Source organism: Bubalus kerabau, chromosome 7 (assembly GCF_029407905.1).
Source record: "Bubalus kerabau isolate K-KA32 ecotype Philippines breed swamp buffalo chromosome 7, PCC_UOA_SB_1v2, whole genome shotgun sequence".
Taxonomy (NCBI): Eukaryota; Metazoa; Chordata; class Mammalia; order Artiodactyla; family Bovidae; genus Bubalus; species Bubalus kerabau.
This window is the reverse complement of record NC_073630.1, coordinates 55058413-55078930: the sequence shown is the minus strand read 5'-3', so window position 1 is coordinate 55078930 and position 20518 is coordinate 55058413.

Sequence of the window (20518 nt, the reverse complement as noted above, 5' to 3'; positions counted from 1 at the left end):
TTTTTAGCTCATCTAAGAACTAGTTCCTCTTGATGTTTTTACTGCTGTTCTCACCTTAATTTTTTCTCTTTTTGAATAGTGCTCAGTCTTCTGAAAACTCTTCCTGATTGAGGATTTTTATATAGGCAGGGAAGGTCAGTAATGGATATTTTCACACTTTAGGCAGAAAAAACAGAAAAGAATCTTCAAAGTTTGTAATAAACAGAGCAATCTTTAGGGATCAAAACAGTCTCTTAGATTCAATGCCAGGTGTCTTTCTCAATCTTAGCTTCACAACTTCCCCAGTCACATCAGCTACTCCTTTTGAGCAGGGAGTCACTCTTCCTGCTGTCAGAGTGTCTAGGGAAAAAAAAAAAAAAAAGGTACAGCTGCTGCAGGCATATACTGTACCTGGTGATTTCACAAAATGAATATGAGGGTGATGTGTAATGTCCATAAGGTATTAACTTATTTTTTTTCCTCTCCACTCCTTCGTCTATTTTTCTGTTTGAATACCTTATATTCCCTTTTCTCCCTCAATATATTTTCTCTGAGCCCTTGTCCTTTCTTGTCACTCAGCTAAGTGTACTAGAACCAGAATTGGAGAGTCCCAAGTCAACACCTTTGGTATTTCGGCAGACAAGGAACCACTGATAATAAAACTCAAATAAAGTACCCTATTCCCTATTGCAAGAAATTTTAACAAACATCAGTCCCTGAGATGAGCTGCTTCAATTTGTTGTGATGTGAAGTAGAAGATGATCAGGCCATCTTAGGTAGAATGGAAGCAAGAGGAACTGTACTTCTGAACTCACTGAAATTTTAATCACTTTACTCAATGAAAGTTTACACAAGATACTTGCAGTTTCATTTGGAGACAAGGTTTACTGACCTGAAGTTTGAAAACCCAAACTTGATTTGAGTCACCATGAGCTCAATTAAATATATGTCTATCTTATAAAGATGTAATCACTCGTGTTTTTTAGATACTATCTTAGACACACATAACTATTAGCTGGTGGCTCAGATGGCAAAGAATCGCCTGCAATGCAGGAGACCTGGATTCCATCCCTGAATTGGGAAGATACACTGGAGAAGGAAAAGGCTATCCACTCCAGTATTCTGGCCTGAAGAATTACATCAACTGTATCTGTGGGGTTGCAAAGAGTTAGACATGACTGAGTGACTTTCACTCACTTCACAGATGGTAAGGAATTTGCCTGCAATGCAAAAAATCTGAGTTCAATCTCTGGGTCAGAAAGATCCCCCAAGGAAGGGAATGGCTACCCACTCCAGTATTCTTGCCTGGAGAATTCCATGGACAGAGGAGACTGGCGGGCTACAGTCCTTGGGACCACATAGAATCAGACACAACTGAGTGACTCACACACACACACACACACACACACACACAGAGGAATTATAAACTTTTACCACTGATTCTGAACCACATTTGGAAGAACTCGGCTATCACATCTCTTGGAACAATTCACCTTTTGAAGTCTGGGGTGCAAACCAGTGGATCAAATTTAAGTCCATGAGTTAAGGCGAGATACTGCGCTCATTTTCAGTGGATTATTTGGCAGCAACTGTAAGGAATTCTTTGTGTTCTCAACTTTGTCAAGGAGGAAAACCCATAGAGAGAAAGTGTGTAGATTAAGATAGTGTTTGCATGTGGTTTGTACAGTGTTACATTAAAACAGGTGATTGCACACTTACAGTTATTTTAGCTATATAGGCCTAAAATAGGTAATAGTTTGCTTAACCCTCCAAATTATTTCTTTAAAATAGTTCTATTTGATTTAGTTGTATACTAGTTTTAACACTTATTTTAGTTACTAAGGGCTTCCTTTGTGACTCAGCTGGGAAAGAATCCGCCTGCAATGTGGGAGACCTGTATTTGATCCCTGTGTTGGGAAGATCCCCTGGAGACTGTATAGTCCATGGGGTTGCAAAGAGTTGAACACAACTGAGCAACTTTCACTTCACTCACAAATGATGGGAAATTAGAAAGCATTCATAGTCATACTGATAAAAATAAAAGTTAACTAGAAAAAGTTTAAAAAGTTGAGTTCATTTTATTGGATTTTCTCCCAAATATAAATATTCATCCTGAAAAGCAAAATAGCACATGCATGGAAAGAAACTAAGTTTTATTTTTCCTAAGTCTACCCAGTGAAGTGACCTTAAAAACATATGTAAGAATATGACCTTAAAAAGTTCATCTATGGAAGATGGCAGAAGAATGGATGGATGGAGACCACTTTATCCCCCACAAGTTCATCAAAAGATCATTTGAACGCTGAGCAATTTCCACAAAACAACTTCTGAATGCTGGCGGAGGACATCAGGCACCCAGAATGTCAGCCCATTCTCTTCAAAAGGAGGTATGGAAAAATATAAAAGATAAAAAGGGAGACAGAAGAGTTAGGGACAGAGACCCATTCTGGGTAGGGAGTCGTGAAAGAGGAAAAGTTTCCAAAGACCAGGAAACCCTCTCACTGGCGGGTCTGTGGGGAGTTTTGGAATCTCGGAAGGCAACATAAATGGGAGGGAAAAAAAGAACCCACAGATTACACGCCTAGCCACGACTCCCAGCAGAGAGGTAACCCAGAGGCTTGTATCCACCAGCAGTGAGCAGGGGCTGAACAGGGAGGCCTGGGCTGCATGCATAGGGTGGGGACTGGGCCTGAATGCCCTGAGGACAATCTGAGGGAGCTAACCTGAGATAGCAACCAAAACTGTGAGATAGCCAGAGAGAAAAAAAAGAGAGAACTTTCCTGAGAAAAGCTCTGAGGCACAACCTGGCCTGTGAGAGGTCACAGAATAAAGGACTGAGCAAATACCAGAGGGGAGCTGGCCAGCTATGGACTGCCCCCCCGCTCTCCACCCCCACCCCCACCCCCTCCCCCACCCCGCCCACGTCCTGCACTGGAGGCAGAGATGCAGGCAGGCTACAGCCAGAGCAAGAAGGTGAAGGGCAATCTCAGCCCCAGGGACAGCATCCTCTACCAAACTGTGAGCAGGCTCCCAGTTACTAATGAAGTCTTCTTGGGATCCTGGATGGTTGACATCTGCAAGGAGGGTTGCAGCCAGACATCGGCTCCCCAGAGGAGACACACAGCACACCTGAGACAGTGCTCCCAATGTGCACCCAGGAAACCAAGCGGCTGGGACTGGGGAGGTGATAAGGTGCACTACCCAGCTGGGAGAGTGCTCGCCAAGCACCTGGTCGCCTGAGCTACTTGGAACTGGGAAGGGCACAAAACAGGTCCAAGAGAGTCTGTGCCTTTGTGTAGTACCCGAGAACCTGAACCTGAGGGGCTTAGACCTAAGAAGTGCACACAACCCAGGGCCTGCTTTAGACAGTTCCCCTGCAGAGCAATCTGGAGCCTGAGCAGTGTAGGCCAGGAAAGCACACATGCCATGAACGAGGGCAAACCCAGTATTGCCCAGACACTGCGAACACTCCCCACACATGCCGGTGATATTTGTTTGCAGTTCCTCCCTTCCCACAGCACAAATGAACAAGTGAGCCTAAATAAGTGACCACCTTTGCCCCCTTGTGTCAGAGTGGAAATTAGACACTGAAGAGACTTGCAAACAGAGGAAGCCAAAATAAACAAAGAGGGAACTGCTCTGGAAGTGACAGGTGCAACAGATTAAAACCCTGTAGTTAGCATTGACTACATTGGAAGGGGCCTATAGACCTTGAGAAGAAGTATAAGCTAGAACAAAGTACTATCTGAAACTGAACTGACCCCACACTGCCCTCAGCAGCTCCTGAGAAATTCCTAGATATATTTTGCTATTATTATTTTTTTAATTTTTAAGTTCTTTATTACTCCTTTAATTTTCATTTTTATAACCTATTATTACTTTGCAAAAAAAAAAAGACCCTATTTTTAAAGCCAATTTCATATATATATATTTTATAATTTTGTGATTTTATTTTGTTTTTTTTTTTTTTTAATATTGTATTTTTGAGAGTATAACCTCTACTCTAGATTTATAAACTTTGCTTTTTGGTTTTTGTTATCAATTTTGTACCTTTAAGAATCTAATCTTCAGTACCCATTTTTATTTAGAAGTGTGATTACTGGCTTGATTGCTCTTTCCCCCTTTTGAATATCCCTTTTTGGCCCCCAGGTCACCTATATCTTCTCCCTCCCCCTTCTCTTCGCTACCCATATCTGTGAATCTTTATGGGTTTTCTGGGCTGTGGAGAAAACTTAGGGAACTGATTATTGGCTAGATGTGTCTCTCTCCTTTTGACTCCCTCTCTTCTCCTCCTGGTCATCTTTATCTCCTTCTTCCCTCTTCTCTATGTAACTCTGTGAACCTCTCTGAGTGTTCCAGACTGTGGAGAGCACATAAGGAATTGATTACTGGCTAGATAGCTCTCTCCCCTTTTGATCCCCCCTCTTCTCCTCCTGGTCACCTCTATCTCCCTCCTCCCTCTTCTCTTCTCCATCTAACTCTGTGAACCTCTCTGGGTGTCCCTCAATGTGGATAATCTTTTCACCATTAATGTAGTTGTTTTATCATCAGTGCTGTATGGATGGAGAAGTTCTGAGACTACTCTAAAATTAAGACTGAAAGCCAGAGGCAGGAGGCTTAATTACAAAACTTGAGAAATCCAAAAAACTCCTGACTCCAGGGAACATTAATTGACAAAAGCTCATCCAAAACCCTCCATACCTACACTGAAACCAAGCTCCACCCAAGAGCCAACAAGTTTCAGAGCAAGACATATCAACCTAGTTCTCCAACAATGCAGGAACATAACGCTGAGCATGATAATACAGGTGGGCAAAAGTCACACCAAATCCATAGACACCTCAAAACTCACTACTGGACACTTCATTGCACTCCAGAGAGAAGAGATCCAGCTCCACCCACCAGAACACCGACATAAGCTTCCCTAACCAGGAAACTTTGACAAGCCACTCATCCAACCCCACCCACAGGGAGGAACCTCCACAATAAAGAGGAATCACAAACCACCAGCATACAGAATGGCCACCTGAAACACAGCAATCTAAACAAGATGAAAAGGCAGATAAATATTCAGTGGGTAAAGGAACATGATAAATGCCCAACAAACCAAACAAAAGAGGAAGAGATAGGGAGTCTACCTGGAAAAGAGTTCAGAAAAATGATAGTAGAAATGATCCAAAATCTTGACAATAAAATGGACTTACAGATAAATAGCCTGGAGACAAGGATGGTGAAGATGCAAGAAATGTTTAACAAAGACCTAGAAGAAATACAAAAGATTCAACTGATAATGAATAATGCAATAACTGAGATAAAAAACACTCTGGAGGGAATCAACAGTAGAATAACTGAGGCAGAAAACTGGATAAGTGAGGTGGAAGATAGAATGGTAGAAATAAATGTAGCAGAGAGGAAAAAAAAATGAATTAAAAGAAATGAGGACAACCTCAGAGACCTCTGGGACAATGTCAAATGCTCCAACGTTTGAATTATAGAAGTTCCAGAAGAAGACAAAAAGAAAGGCTATGAGAAAAATACTTAAGGAAATAATAGTTTTCCTTAGGGAATAGAAAAATACTTAAGGAAATAATAGTTTTCCTTAGGGAATAGAAAACTTCCCTAAAATGGGAAAAGAAATAGCCACCCAAGTCCAAGAAATCCAAAGAGTCCCAAACAGGATAAACCCAAGGCAAAACACCCCAAGACATATATTAATCAAATTAACAAAGATCAAACACAAGGAACAAATATTAAAAGCAGCAAGGGAAAAACAGCAAACAACATACAAGAGGATTCCCATAAGGATAACAGCTGATTTTTCAATAGAAGCTCTTCAGGCCAGAGGGAATGGCATGCTTTAAGTATGCTTAAATTGATGAAAGAGAAAAACCTACAACCCAGAACACTGTACCCAGCAAGGATCTCATTCAAATATGAAGGTGAAATCAAAAGCTTTACAGACAAGCAAAAGCTGAGAGAATCCAGCACCACCAAACCAGCTCTTCAACAAATGCTAAAGGATATTCTCTAGATAGGAAACACAGAAAATGTTTATAAACTAGAATCCAAAACAACAAAGTACCATACTTATCAATCAATAATTACATCAAATGTAAATGGGTTGAATGCCCCAACCAAAAGAAAAAGACTGGCTGAATGGATATAAAAACAAGACCCCTATATATGCTGTCTACAAGAGACCCACCTCAAAACTAGGAACACATACAGACTGAAAGTGAAGGGCTGGGAAAAGATATTTCACACAAATGAAGACCAAAAGAAAACAGGAGTAGCAATACTCACATCAGATAAAATAGACTTTAAAATTAAGGCCGTTAAAAGAGACAAAGAAGGACACTACATAATGATCAAAGGATCCATCCAAGAAGAAGATATAACAATTATAGATATATATATGCACCCAACATAGGAGCACCACAATATGTAAGGGAAATGCTAACAAGTATGAAAGGAGAAATTAACAGTAACAAAATAATAGTGGGAGACTTTAATATCCCATGCACACTTATGGATAGATCAACTAAACAGAAAATTAGCAAAGAAACACAAACTTTAAATGATACAATGGACCAGTTAGATATATTTGATATCTGTAGGACTTTTCACCTCCCAAAAATGAATTTCGCCTTTTTCTCAAGTGCACATGGAACATTATCCAGGATAGATCACATCCTGGGCCATAAATCTAGCACTGGTAAATTTAAAAAAAAAAAAAAGAAAGAAAGAAAGAAAGAAAGAAATCCCAGAAACTTTTCTGATCACAATGTGATAAGATTAGATATAAACTACAGGAAAAAAACTATTAAAAATACAAACATATGGAGGCTAAACAACATGCTTCTGAATAACCAACAAATCACAGAAGAAATCAAAAAAGAAATCAAAATATGCATAGAAACAAATGAAAATGAAAACACACAACCCAAAACCTATGGGATTCTTAAAAGCAGTGCTAAGGGGTAGGTTCATAGCAATACAAGCTTACTGAAAGAAACAAGAGAAAAATCAAATAAATCACCTAACTCTACACATAAAGCAACTAGAAAAAGAAGAAATGAAGAACCCCAGGGTTAGTAGAAGGAAAGAAATCATAAAAAAAATAAGGCAGAAATAAATGAAAAAGAAGCAAAGGAGACCATAGCAAAAATCAACAATGCTAAAAGCTGGTTCTTTGAGAAGATAAATAAAATAGACAAACCACTAGCCAGACTCATCAAGAAAAAAAGGGAGAAGAATCAAATGAACAAAAATAGAAATCAAAATGGAGAAATCACAACAGACAACACATAAATACAAAGGATCATAAGAGACTACTATCAACAACTATATGAAAATAAAATGACAACTTGGGAGAAATGGACAAATTCTTAGAAAAGTATAACTTTCCAAAACTGAACCAGGAAGAAATAGAAAATCTTAACAGACCCATCACAAGCACAGAAATCAAAACTGTAATCAGAAATCTTCCAACAAACAAAAGCCCAGGACCAGACGGCTTCACAGCTGAATTCTACCAAAAATTTAGAGAAGAGCTAACACCTATTCTACTCAAACTCTTCCAGAAAATTGCAGAGGAACATAAACTTCCAAACTCATTCTATGAGGCCACCATCACCCTAATACCAAAAAAAGACAAAGATGCCACAAAAATAGAAAACTACAGGCCAATATCACTGATGAACATAGATGCAAAAATCCTTAACAAAATTCTAGAAAACAGAATCCAACAACATATTTAAAAGATCATGCATCATGACCAAGTGGGCTTTATACCAGGAATGCAAGGATTCTCTAATATCCACAAATCAATCAATGTAATACACCACATTAACAAATTGAAAGATAAAAATCATATGATTATCTCAATAGATGCAGAGAAAGCCTTTGACAAATTCAACATCCACTTATGATTAAAACCTTCCAGAAAGCAGGCATAGAAGGAACGTACCTCAGCATAATAAAAGTCATACATGATAAACCCACAGCAAGCATTATCCTCAATGGTAAAAAATTGAAAGCATTTCCCCTAAAGTCAGGAACAAGACAAGATTGCCCACTTTCACCATTACTATTCAATATAGTTTTGGAAGTTTTAGCCACAGCAATCAGAGAAGAAAAAAGGAATCCAGATTGGAAAAGAAGAAATAAAATGCTCACTGTTTGCAGATGACATGATCCTCTAAATAGAAAACCCTAAAGACTCCACCAGAAAATTACTAAAGCTAATCAATGAATATAGTTAAGTTGCAGGATATAAAATTAACACAGAGAAATCCCTTGCATTCCTATACACTAACAATGAGAGAACAGAAAGAGAAATTAAGGAAACAATTCCATTCACTATTGCAACAAAAAGAATAAAATACTTAGGAATAAATCTACCTAAAGAAACAAAAGACCTATATATAGAAAACTATAAAACACTGATGAAAGAAATCAAAGATAACACAAATAGATGGAGAAATATACCATGTTCATGGATCAGAAGAATCAATATAGTAAAAATGAGTATACTACCCAAAACAGTCTATAGATTCAATGCAATCCTTATCAAGGTGCCAATGGTATTTTTCAGAGAACTAGAACAAATAATTTCACAATTGTACGGAAATACAAAAAAACCTTGAATAGCCAAAGCCATCTTGAGAAAGAAGAATGGAACTGGAGGAATCAACCTGCCTGACTTCAGACTATACTACAAAGCCACAGTCATCAAGACAGAAATATAGATGAATGGAACACAATAGAAAGCCCAGAGATAAATCCATGCATCTATGGTACCTTATCTTTGACAAAGGAGGCAAGAATATATAATGGATCAAAGACAATCACTTTAACAAGTGGTGCTGGGAAAACTGGTCAACAACTTGTAAAAGAACGAAACTAGAACACTGTCTAGCACCACACACAAAAATAAACTCAAAATGAATTAAAGATCTAAACATAAGACCAGAAACTCTAAAACTCCTAGAGGAAAACATAGGCAAAACAATCTCAGACATAAATCACAGCAGGATCCTCTATGACCCACCTCCCAGAGTAATGGAAATAAAAGCAAAAATAAACAAATGAGACCTAATTAAACTTAAAAGCTTCTGCACAACATATTAAACTATAAGCAAGGTGAAAATACAACCTTCAGAAAGGGAAAAAATAATAGCAAATGAAGCAACTGACAAAGAATTAATCTCAAAAATATGCAAGCAGCTCCTTCAGCTCAATTCCAGAAAAATAAATGACCCAATCAAAAAATGGGCCAAAGAACTAAACAGAGATTTCTCCAAACAAAACATACAGATGGCTAACAAATACATGAAAAGATGCTCAACATCACTCATTATCAGAGAAATGCAAATCAAAACCACTATGAGGATCCATCGCATGCCTGTCAGAATGACTGCTATCAAAAAGTCTACAAGCAATAAATGCTGGAGAGGGTGTGGAGAAAAGGGAACCCTCTTACACTGTTGGTGGGAATGCAAACTAGTACAGCCAACTGTGGAGAACAGTGTGGAGATTCCTTAAAAAACTGGAAATAGAACTGCCATACGACACACCAATCCCACTCCTGGGCATACACAACGAGGAAACCAGAATTGAAAGAGACACATGTATCCCAATGTTCATTGCAGCACTGTTTACAATAGCTAGGACATGGAAGTAACCTAGATGTCCATCGGCAGATGAATGGATAAGAAAGTTGTGGTACATATACACAATGGAATATTACTCAGCTATTAAAAAGAATGTGTTTGGATCAGTTCTAATGAGGTGGATGAAACTGGAGCCTATTATACAAAGTGAAGTAAGTCAGAAAGAAAAATACCAATACAGTGTACTAATGGCATGCTGCAATTCATGGGGTCACAAAGAGTCAGACAGGACTGAGCAACTGAACTGAACTGAACTGAATGCATATATATGGAATTTATAAATTGCTTTGGGTAGTATACTCATTTTCACTATATTGATTCTTCCAATCCATGAACATGGTATATTTCTCCATCTATTAATGTCCACTACCCAAAGCAATTTATAGATTCAATGCAATCCCTATCAAGCTACCAACAGTATTCTTCACAGAGCTAGAACAAATAATTTCACAATTTGTATGAAAATACAAAAAACCTCGAATAGCCAAAGCGATCTTGAGAAAGAAGAATGGAACTGGAGGAATCAACCTACCAGACTTCAGGCTCTACTACAAAGCCACAGTTATCAAGACAGTATGGTACCGGCACAAAGACAGAAATATAGATCAATGGAAGAAAATAGAAAGCCCAGAGATAAATCCACGCACATATGGACACCTTATCTTTGACAAAGGAGGCAAGAATATATAATGGATCAAAGACAATCTCTTTAACAAGTGGTGCTGGGAAATCTGGTCAACCACTTGTAAAAGAATGAAACTAGAACACTTTCTAACACCATCCACAAAAATAAACTCAAAATGGATTAAAGATCTCAACATAAGACCAGAAACTATAAAACTCCTAGAGGAGAACATAGGAAAAACAGTCTCTGACATACATCACAGCAGGATCCTCTATGATCCACCTCCCAGAATATTAGAAATAAAAGCAAAAATAAACAAATGGGACCTAATTAAACTTAAAAGCTTCTGCACATCAAAGGAAACTATTAGCAAGGTGAAAAGGCAGCCTTCAGAATGGGAGAGAATAATAGCAAATGAAGCAACTGACAAACAACTAATCTCAAAAATATACAAGCAACTCCTACAGCTCAACTCCAGAAAAATAAATGACCCAATTAAAAAATGGGCCAAAGAACTAAATAGACATTTCTCCAAAGAAGACATACAGATGGCTAACAAATACATGAAAAGATGCTCAACATCACTCATTATCAGAGAAATGCAAATCAAAACCACTATGAGGTTCCATTTCACACCAGTCAGAATGGCTGTGATCCAAAAGTCTACAAGTAATAAATGCTGGAGAGGGTGTGGAGAAAAGGGAACCCTCTTCCACTGTTGGTGGGAATGCAAACTAGTACAGCCACTATGGAGAACAGTGTGGAGATTCCTGAAAAAACTGGAAATAGAACTGCCTTATGATCCAGCAATCCCACTGCTGGGCATACACACTGAGGAAACCAGAATTGAAAGAGACACGAGTACCCCAATGTTCATCGCAGCACTGTTTATAATAGCCAGGACATGGAAGCAACCTAGATGTCCATCAGCAGATGAATGGATAAGAAAGCAGTGGTACATATACACAATGGAGTATTACTCAGCCATTAAAAAGAATACATTTGAATCAGTTCTAATGAGGTGGATGAAACTGGAACCTATTATACAGAGTGAAGTAAGCCAGAAAGAAAAACACCAATACAGTATACTAACGCATATATATGGAATTTAGAAAGATGGTAAAAATAACCCTGTGTACGAGACAGCAAAAGAGACACTGATGTATAGAACAGTCTTATGGACTCTGTGGGAGAGGGAGAGGGTGGGAAGATTTGGGAGAATGGCATTGAAACATGTAAAATATCATGTATGAAATGAGTTGCCAGTCCAGGTTGGATGCACGATACTGGATGCTTGGGGCTAGTGCACTGGGACGACCCAGAGGGATGGTATGGGGAGGGAGGAGGGAGGAGGGTTCAGAATGGGGAACACATGTATACCTGTGGCAGATTCATTTTGATATTTGGCAAAACTAATACAATTTTGTAAAGTTTAAAAATAAAATAAAATTTTAAAAAAATGAAAAAAATAAAAAGAAAATGAAAAAAAAAATATGGAATTTAGAAAGATGGTAACGATGACCCTATATGCAAGATAGCAAAAGAGACACAGATGTAAAAATTAGACTTTTGGACTCTGTGGGAGAAGGTGAGGGTGGGATGATTTGAGAGAATAGCATTGAAACATGTATATTATCATATGTGAAACAGATCACCAGTCCAAGTTCGATGCATGAGACAGGGTGCTCAGGGCTGGTGCACTGGGCTGACCCAGAGGGATGGGATGGGGAGGGAGGTGGGAGGGGGGTTCAGGATGGGGAGCACATGTACACCCATTGCTGATTCATGTCAATGTATGGCAAAAACCATTACAATATTGTAAATTAATTAGATTCCAATTAATATAAATAAATAAATAAAAATAGTATTTTTTAAAAGTTCATCTATGAAAATGGTGAAATTAATTATATATGCTCAATGTCTCTCAGAACTTTAGAAATAATAGATCAACTTTTAGACTTTGAAAGAAAAAAAAAGCCTAATTCATTAGGATATACTTAATAGGAAATCATACTTTCTTTGTCATGGTAATATAGTCTCTGGTTGATAATTTAATACATTTTAAGTTGTCAATGAAAATAATGAAACACTAACAGAAACTAGGTTATTGAGTTATATTGTATAAACATGATCACTGACAATAATATACACTATTATATATGTTAGATCAGATCAGATCAGTCACTCAGTCCTGTCCGACTCTTTGCGACCCCATGAATCGCAGCACGCCAGGCCTCCCTGTCCATCACCAACTCCCGGAGTTCACTGCGACTCACGTCTATCGAGTCAGTGATACCATCCAGCCATCTCATCCTCTGTTGTCCCCTTCTCCTCTTGCCTCCGATCCCTCCCAGCATCAGAGTCTTTTCCAATGAGTTAACTCTTCACATGAGGTGGCCAAAGTGCTGGAGTTTCAGCTTTAGCATCATTCCTTCCAAAGAAATCCCAGGGCTGATCTCCTTCAGAATGGACCAGTTGGATCTCCTTGCAGTCCAAGGGACTCTCAAGAGTCTTCTCCAACACCACAGTTCAAAAGCATCAATTCTTCGGCACTCAGCTTTCTTCACAGTCCAACTCTCACATCCATACATGACCACAGGAAAAACCATAGTCTTGACTAGACGGACCTTTGTTGGCAAAGTAATGTCTCTGCTTTTGAATATGCTATCTAGGTTGGTCATAACTTTCCTTCCAAGGAGTAAGCGTCTTTTAATTTCATGGCTCAGTCACCATCTGTATGGCAAAAGATAAGAAAAAAACTCCTTCGCTCATTCGATCTTCGAATATCAAGATAAGCCTTTCTGAAAAACAAAGAAGTTCATTTCTTCTTTGATCAAGACATAAGATTCTCAGAGGGGTATATGTGTAGAGACATTCAATGACTCAAATGCTTTGTTTCTTCTATAAACTCACTCATTCATAAAATTTAGTATTTGCATTACTCTTAATACTTGTTAAGATGTAATCAACATATATTTGTCTTTGGAAGGATCCTACATATTTATTTAAGCTAAGACAGATATGAAACCTTTCAGGTGAGTTTTTGTTTTGGGTAGGCTTTCTCCCCTGTCTATATTTTTTATTTTAAATCTTAAGTGATATACTGCAGGCCTCAGGCATGACAGGCAATGAAATATGAAGGACCAATAGAAAAGTGTTCAAAAACTCCTGTGTTAGCTAACAGTCTTCCAAATGTATTGCTATGGCCCACAGAGAAGGTTTGTACTTTCTCTGCACAGTTTGTCTGCACAGTTCCCCTCCTTCCTCTCCCTTAAATCTCATTAATTTTCTCCCAGGCCATTCCCACTGGGTCTATGATCTCAGGAATGCCTCTGCCTTAGGATGATTACTCCTGATGTTCTTTCTTCTAGAAGCAATATTTGCTCCAGATATCTGAATGACTAACCTCTTTTTTTCCTTCAAATTAGTGTTTGTATGTGGGCTTCTCCATGGGGGTCTGCACTGACCACCATGTTTAAAACTGCACTCTCCAAACAAAGGTCCTTGAAGAGATGGGAGTAACAGATCACTTTACCTGCATCCTGAGAAATCTGTATTCAGGTCAAGAAGCAACAGTTAGAACCAGACATAGAACAACGGACTGGTTCAAAATTGGGAAAGGAGAATGTCAAGGCTGTATATTGTTACCCTGCTTACTTATATGCAAAGTACATCATGCGAAATGCGAGGCTGGATGAAGCACAAGAAGGAATCAAGATTGCTGGGAGAAATATCAATAAACTCAGATATGAAGATGACATCACCCTTATGGCAGAAAGTGAAGAGGAACTAAAGAGCTTCTTAAAGGTGAAAGAGGAGAGTCAAAAACCTGGCTTAAACCTCAACATTCAGAAAACTAAGATCATGGCATCCGGTCCCATCTCTTCATGGCAAATAGATGGGGAAACAATGGAAACAGTGTCAGACTTTATATTCTTGGTCTCCAAAATCAGTGCAGATGGTGAATACAGCCATGAAATTAAAAGACACTCACTCCTTGGAAGAAAGTTGACAAATCTAGAAAGTGTATTAAAAAGCAGAGACATTACTTGTCAACAAAGGTCCGTATAGTCAAAGGTATGGTTTTTCCAGTAGACATGCATGGATGTGAGAGTTGAACTATAAAGAAAGCTGAGCACTGAAGAATTGGTGCTTTTGAACTGTGGTGTTGGAGAAAACTCATGAGAGTCCCTTGAACTGCAAGAAGATCAAACCAGTCAATTCTAAAGGAAATCAGTCCTTGAATATTCATTGGAAGGACTGATGATGAAACTGAAGCTCCAATACTTGGGCCACCTATGATGCCAAGAGCCAACACATTAGAAAAGATCCTGATGTTGTGAAAGATTGAGGGCAGGAGAAGGAGTGACAGAGGATGAGATGGTTGGATGGCATCACTGATTCATTAGACATGAGTTTGAGCAAACTACAGGAGATTGGGAAGGACAAGGAAACCTGGTGTGCTGCAGTCCATGGGGGTCACAGAGTCAGACACGACTTAGTGACTGAATAACAATAAACTCCATAGACAATATATACATATATACTCCTGATATACTCCTGTTTCTTTTATTGTCCTATCACTTAACCCCTTATGCTACCTATGAAAGTGAAAGTGAAGTTGCTTCAATCATGTCCGACTCTTTGCCACCCCATGGACTGTAGCCTGCCAGGCTTCTCTGTCCATGGGATTTTCCAGGCAAGGATACTGGAGTAGGTTGCCATTTCCCTCTCCAGGAGATCTTCCCAAGCCAGGGATCGAACCTGAGTCTCTCACATTGCAGGCAGACTCTTTACCATCTGAGCCATGAGGTAATACTACCTACAAGATAGATATATATCTTCATTGGTTATTAATTTCCCCTTGTTTGACTATAAGCTCTAAGGAGGCAGGGGTTTATATCATTTCCCTCATTGTGTCCCAAGAGCATGATACGTGAACAATAGATTTTAAATACATAGTTGTTGAATGTGATGGATATACTTTATTAAACACAAATATATTTAATAAATACTTGAATCATTTTAATTCTCAGTGCTTGCATAGCAGTCATATAGTAAGCAATAAAAAGTGGTATATATTATAATTAGCCATTATGCAAATTAACAATGTTTAACTTACTACATTAGCATAGGTACCAAAGGAAAAAAAAGCTACAGGTGCCACTGAAATGAAGAAAGATTTAGAGATTTTATCTCTTTTAAGTGGATGCGAGACTAAACAGAAAATAATTTGATATGTTCTTGTGCTTCTCAAATCAAACAGGACATCTACATCTTTAGTTTGGAAACACCTTCTGGATTAGCACTTGGTTTTCTCTCTTCTTAATTTCTCTTCAATCCTACATGCTGTTCTCTGCTGCTATCTTACCAAGAATTTTGTTTTTGCAAATCAACATTCTAACAGCTTACCTAAGTTTTGTGCCATTGTACCTGGGTTCTGATAACCATTTATTCTTCTGAGTAAGAGCTGTAAGGATAGGGAAAATATCTTTACCCTGTTATGCAAAATCCATAATTCCACACTAACTGGAAGTTGGCATAAAAAATCACACTTTCCAACCTGCACATCTAAAATTTGCACAAGAGTTTGAACACTTGACCTCTCCCGGTTAATTACAATGAAAAAACATTTACCAATCTTCCCAAACAAGTAGGTTTATTTCTCTGACTCTCAATAATTAGGAAACTCTGGAAAATTTAGTATTTATTAGAAAATTTAGCAGCACCAACTCACTAATTTTATGTAACCTTATTCACTTCCAGGTTGTAAAACAGTGTCAGAGAAAGCTACATGAGATGAAGTAACTTGTTTTGCTATCATTTATTCATCTAACAAGTATATTTTTTTAATCCAGATTTACCACTGAGGGCTGGAGTGGTAAATTTCATCTCCTTATGTATTAGAAATAAATTTTCTAATGACTCTACAAAGGGCAAATGAACGCATCATAAAGTAACTCCCTTACGAATGTTTCATTTTGCAGCAAATCTCATAATAGAATCTAAATGATCTCAGGTTGTTTGCCTAATCCTTTAGTCTAGCTCTATTCCCTTGGTACATAGACAAAATGGATAATTTTACTTATAACATTTTCTGCTAATTGTTTGCTTCCCTCTTGCCCTTTTTGGTGCTTGAAAGTATAGTCACTAGAGGAAGAAAAGAAAGAAACCTTATTTGTACATACACATGGTGTGTATTTTTTATTACAAACCCTTGTGCTTTGCAAACTAACATTACTAACACCTTAAAACTATTGATTTGAAATGTCAGGAAATCAAGAAATACCTGCCATGCATACTTGATATGCTGAAGCTATGAAGCTTTCCAAAGTTATACTTGTCTAAATTAGCAATCCCGTCCACAATTCAGATCTAATTTGAATTGTTATGAGCAGCCTTAATTGCACTACTTTCTATATCCAACTATTGAGTGACTCTTGCTTTCATTACCCACCTCTAGCTGCTGAGAGTAAATTAAGTAGTCAACCTAGGGTGATTTGCTCTATTAAGACAAAATGGTGACATACTGATTAAATTTAAACTGTCAGATTATATTTCATGTATTTCACTTTCTGGGGAGTATAGCCAGTTCTCTTTTTCCCATATATTTCCATTGAAACTTTTGTCTTTAAAACCTGGAAATCACTGTACTAAATATGATTCTGAACTAATGAAACAATTTAAATAGAAGAATATAATTTTTCTATAGAGGACTTGCCATCATATAAGCCTAGTAATTGGTTAAAAATTCATAAGGATGCAGGAATTGGATGCATGCCCCTACATTTGTGAAAGTGAGTATATATTTAAATGTCAACATTTTATTTTGTTCAGCAGCTCTCATGCTTTTTAATCTTCTTTGAGATTCTTGAACAATATTACCCCTGGTTGCCTGAATAGCAAAAATAAGAGTTCTTTTCATTTGTTACCTTTGGGGAGAAAACATCACCACCTTTAAAAGTTAAGGGCTAAATGTGGTATGCAGAAAATCCTGAGATATTAAGAAGTCCAATATAACCCAGGATAGAGATTTATCAGTATTAATTTTCTTATGTCTAAAGGTAAATTTCAGTTGCACTCTTCATCATTTCATTGTCACTTCTCAAGATTACCCAATAATATTATGAAAAGGAAAATGATTTTATAACCACAAGGAATTAAAACTCTTTAAAGGATATTACAATGTATTATGATACTTCTTCCAGGTGGTTTGTACAGGGGAAATATAATTTTTATAAGCTGTTGTAAGTGTAAAAATTCTTTGGAAAAAGTATGTACAAATATGAAATATTGAACAAAGTGATTTTCTCCAAAGGATTTCTTCTGTATTGAAGGCAAATTGTGAAGGCTTATTGTATCGTGCATGCCTTAGCAAGGAGATGACAAATCTAGGTATTTTGGCAGAGAGCAGTAATAGTTTCAGAGATGTCGATGAGAGTTCAATTCAGTTCAGTTCAGTTCAGTCACTCAGTCTTGTCCAACTCTTTGCAACCCTATGAATCCAAGCAGGCCAGGCCTCCCTGTCCATCGCCAACTCCTGGAGTTCAAGAAACGTAATGTCCATCAATTCAGTGATGCCATCCAGCCATCTCATCCTCTGCTGTCCCCTTCTCCTTCTGCCCCCAATCCCTCCCAGCATCAGAGTTTTCTCCAATGAGTCAACTCTTCTCATGAGGTGGCCAAAGTACTGGAGTTTCAGCTTTAGCATCATTCCTTCTAAAGAAATCCCAGGGCTGATCTCCTTCAGAATGTACCTGTTGGATCTCCTTGCAGTCCAAGGGACTCTCAAGAGTCTTCTCCAACACCACAGTTCAAAAGCATCAATTCTTCGGCGTCAGCTTTCTTCACAGTCCAACTCTCACATCCATACATGACCACAGGAAAAACCATAGCCTTGACTAGATGAACCTTTGTTAGCAAAGTAATGTCTCTGCTTTTCAATATGCTGTCTAGGTTGGTCATAACTTTCCTTCCAAGGAGTAAGCATCTTTTAATTTCATTCCTGCATTCGCCATCTGCAGTGATTTTGAAGCCCCCCAAAAATAAAGTTCTAACACTGTTTCCCCATCTCTTTCCCATGAGTGATGGGACCAGATGCCATGATCTTTGTTTTCTGAATGTTGAGCTTTAAGCCAACTTTTTCACTCTCCTCTTTGACCTTCATCAAGAGGCTTTTTAGTTCCTCTTCACTTTCTGCCATGAGTGTGGTTTCATCTGCATATCTGAGGTTATTGGTATTTCTCCTGGCAATCTTGATTCCAGCTTGTACTTCTTCCAGCCCAGCATCTGTCATGATGTACTCTGCATAGAAGGTAAATAAGCAGGGTGACAATATACAGCTTTGACATACTCTTTTTGCTATTTGGAACCAGTCTGTTGTTCCATGTCCAGTTCTAACTGTTGCTTCCTGACCTGCATACAAATTTCTCAAGAGGCAGGTCAGGTGGTCTGGTATTCCCATCTCTTTCAAAATTTCCCACAGTTTATTGTGATCCACACAGTGAAAGGCTTTGGCATAGTCAATAAAGCAGAAATAGATGTTTTTCTGGAGCTCTCTTGCTTTTTCCATGATCCAGCACATGTTGGCAATTTGATCTCTGGTTCCTCTGCCTTTTCTAAAACCAGCTTGAACATCAGGAAGTTCACGGTTCATGTATTGCTGAAGCCTGGCTTGGAGAATTTTGAGCATTACTTTACTAGCGTGTGAGATGAATGCAATTGTGCAGTAGTTTGGGCATTCTTTGGCATTGCCTTTCGTTGGGATTGGAATGAAAACTGACCTTTTCCAGTCCTGTGGCCACTGCTGAGTTTTCCAAATTTGCTGGCATATTGAGTGCACCACTTTCACAGCATCATCTTTCAGGATTTGAAAGAGCTCAACTGGAATTCCATCACCTCCACTAGCTTTGTTCATAGTGATGCTTTCCAAGGCCCACTTGACTTCACATTCCAGGATGTCTGGCTCTAGGTCAGTGATCACATCATCGTGATTATCTGGGTCATGAAGATCTTTTTTGTATAGGCCTTATGTATATTCTTGCCACCTCTTCTTAATATCTTCTGCTTCTGTTAGGTCCATACCATTTCTGTCCTTTATCGAACCCATCTTTGCATGAAATGTTCCCTTGGTGTCTCTAATTTTCTTGAAGACATCCCTAGTCTTTCCCATTCTGTTGTTTTCCTCTATTTCTTTGCGTTGATCGCTGAAGAAGGCTTTCTTATCTCTTCTTGCTATTCTTTGGAACTCTGCATTCAGATGCCTATATCTTTCCTTTTTTCCTTTGCTCTTCACTTTTCTTCTTTTCACAGCTATTTGTAAGGCCTCCCCAGACAGCCGTTTTGCTTTTTTGCATTTTTTTCCCCATGGGTATGGTCTTGATCCCTGTCTCCTGTACAATGTCATGAACCTCTGTCCATAGTTCATCAGGCACTCTATCTATCAGATCTAGTCCCTTAAATCTATTTCTCACTTCCACTGTATAATCATAAGGGATTTGATTTAGGTCATACCTGAATGGTCTAGTGGTTTTCCCTACTTTCTTCAATTTAAGTCTGAATTTGGCAATAAGGAGTTCATGATCTGAGCCACAGTCAGCTCCTAGTCTTGTTTTTGTTGACTGTATAGAGCTTCTCCATCTTTGGCTGCAAAGAATAGAATCAATCTGATTTCGGTGTTGACCATCTGGTGATGTCCATGTGCAGAGTCTTCTCTTGTGTTGTTGGAAGAAGGTGTTTGCTATGACCAGTGTATTTTCTTGGCAAAACTCTATTAGTCTTTGCCCTGCTTCATTCCGTATTCCAAGTCCAAATATGCCTGTTTTCCAGGTGTTTCTTGACTTCCTACTTTGGTATTCCAGTCCCCTATAATGAAAAGAACATCTTTTTGGGGTGTTAGTTCTAAAAGGTCTTGCAGGTCTTCATAGATCCATTCAACTTCAACTTCTTCAGCATTACTGGTTGAGGCATAGACTTGGATTACTGTGATAGTGAATGGTTTGCCTTGGAAACGAACAGAGATCATTCTGTCGTTTTTGAGATTGCATCCAAGTACCCCATTACGGACTCTTTTGTTGACCATGATGGCTACTCCATTTCTTCTGAGGGATTCCTGCCTGCAGTAGTAGATATAATGGTCATCTGAGTTAAACTCACCCATTCCAGTCCATTTTAGTTCACTGATTCCTAGAATGTTGACATTCACTCTTGCCATCTCTTGTTTGATCAGTTTCAATTTGCC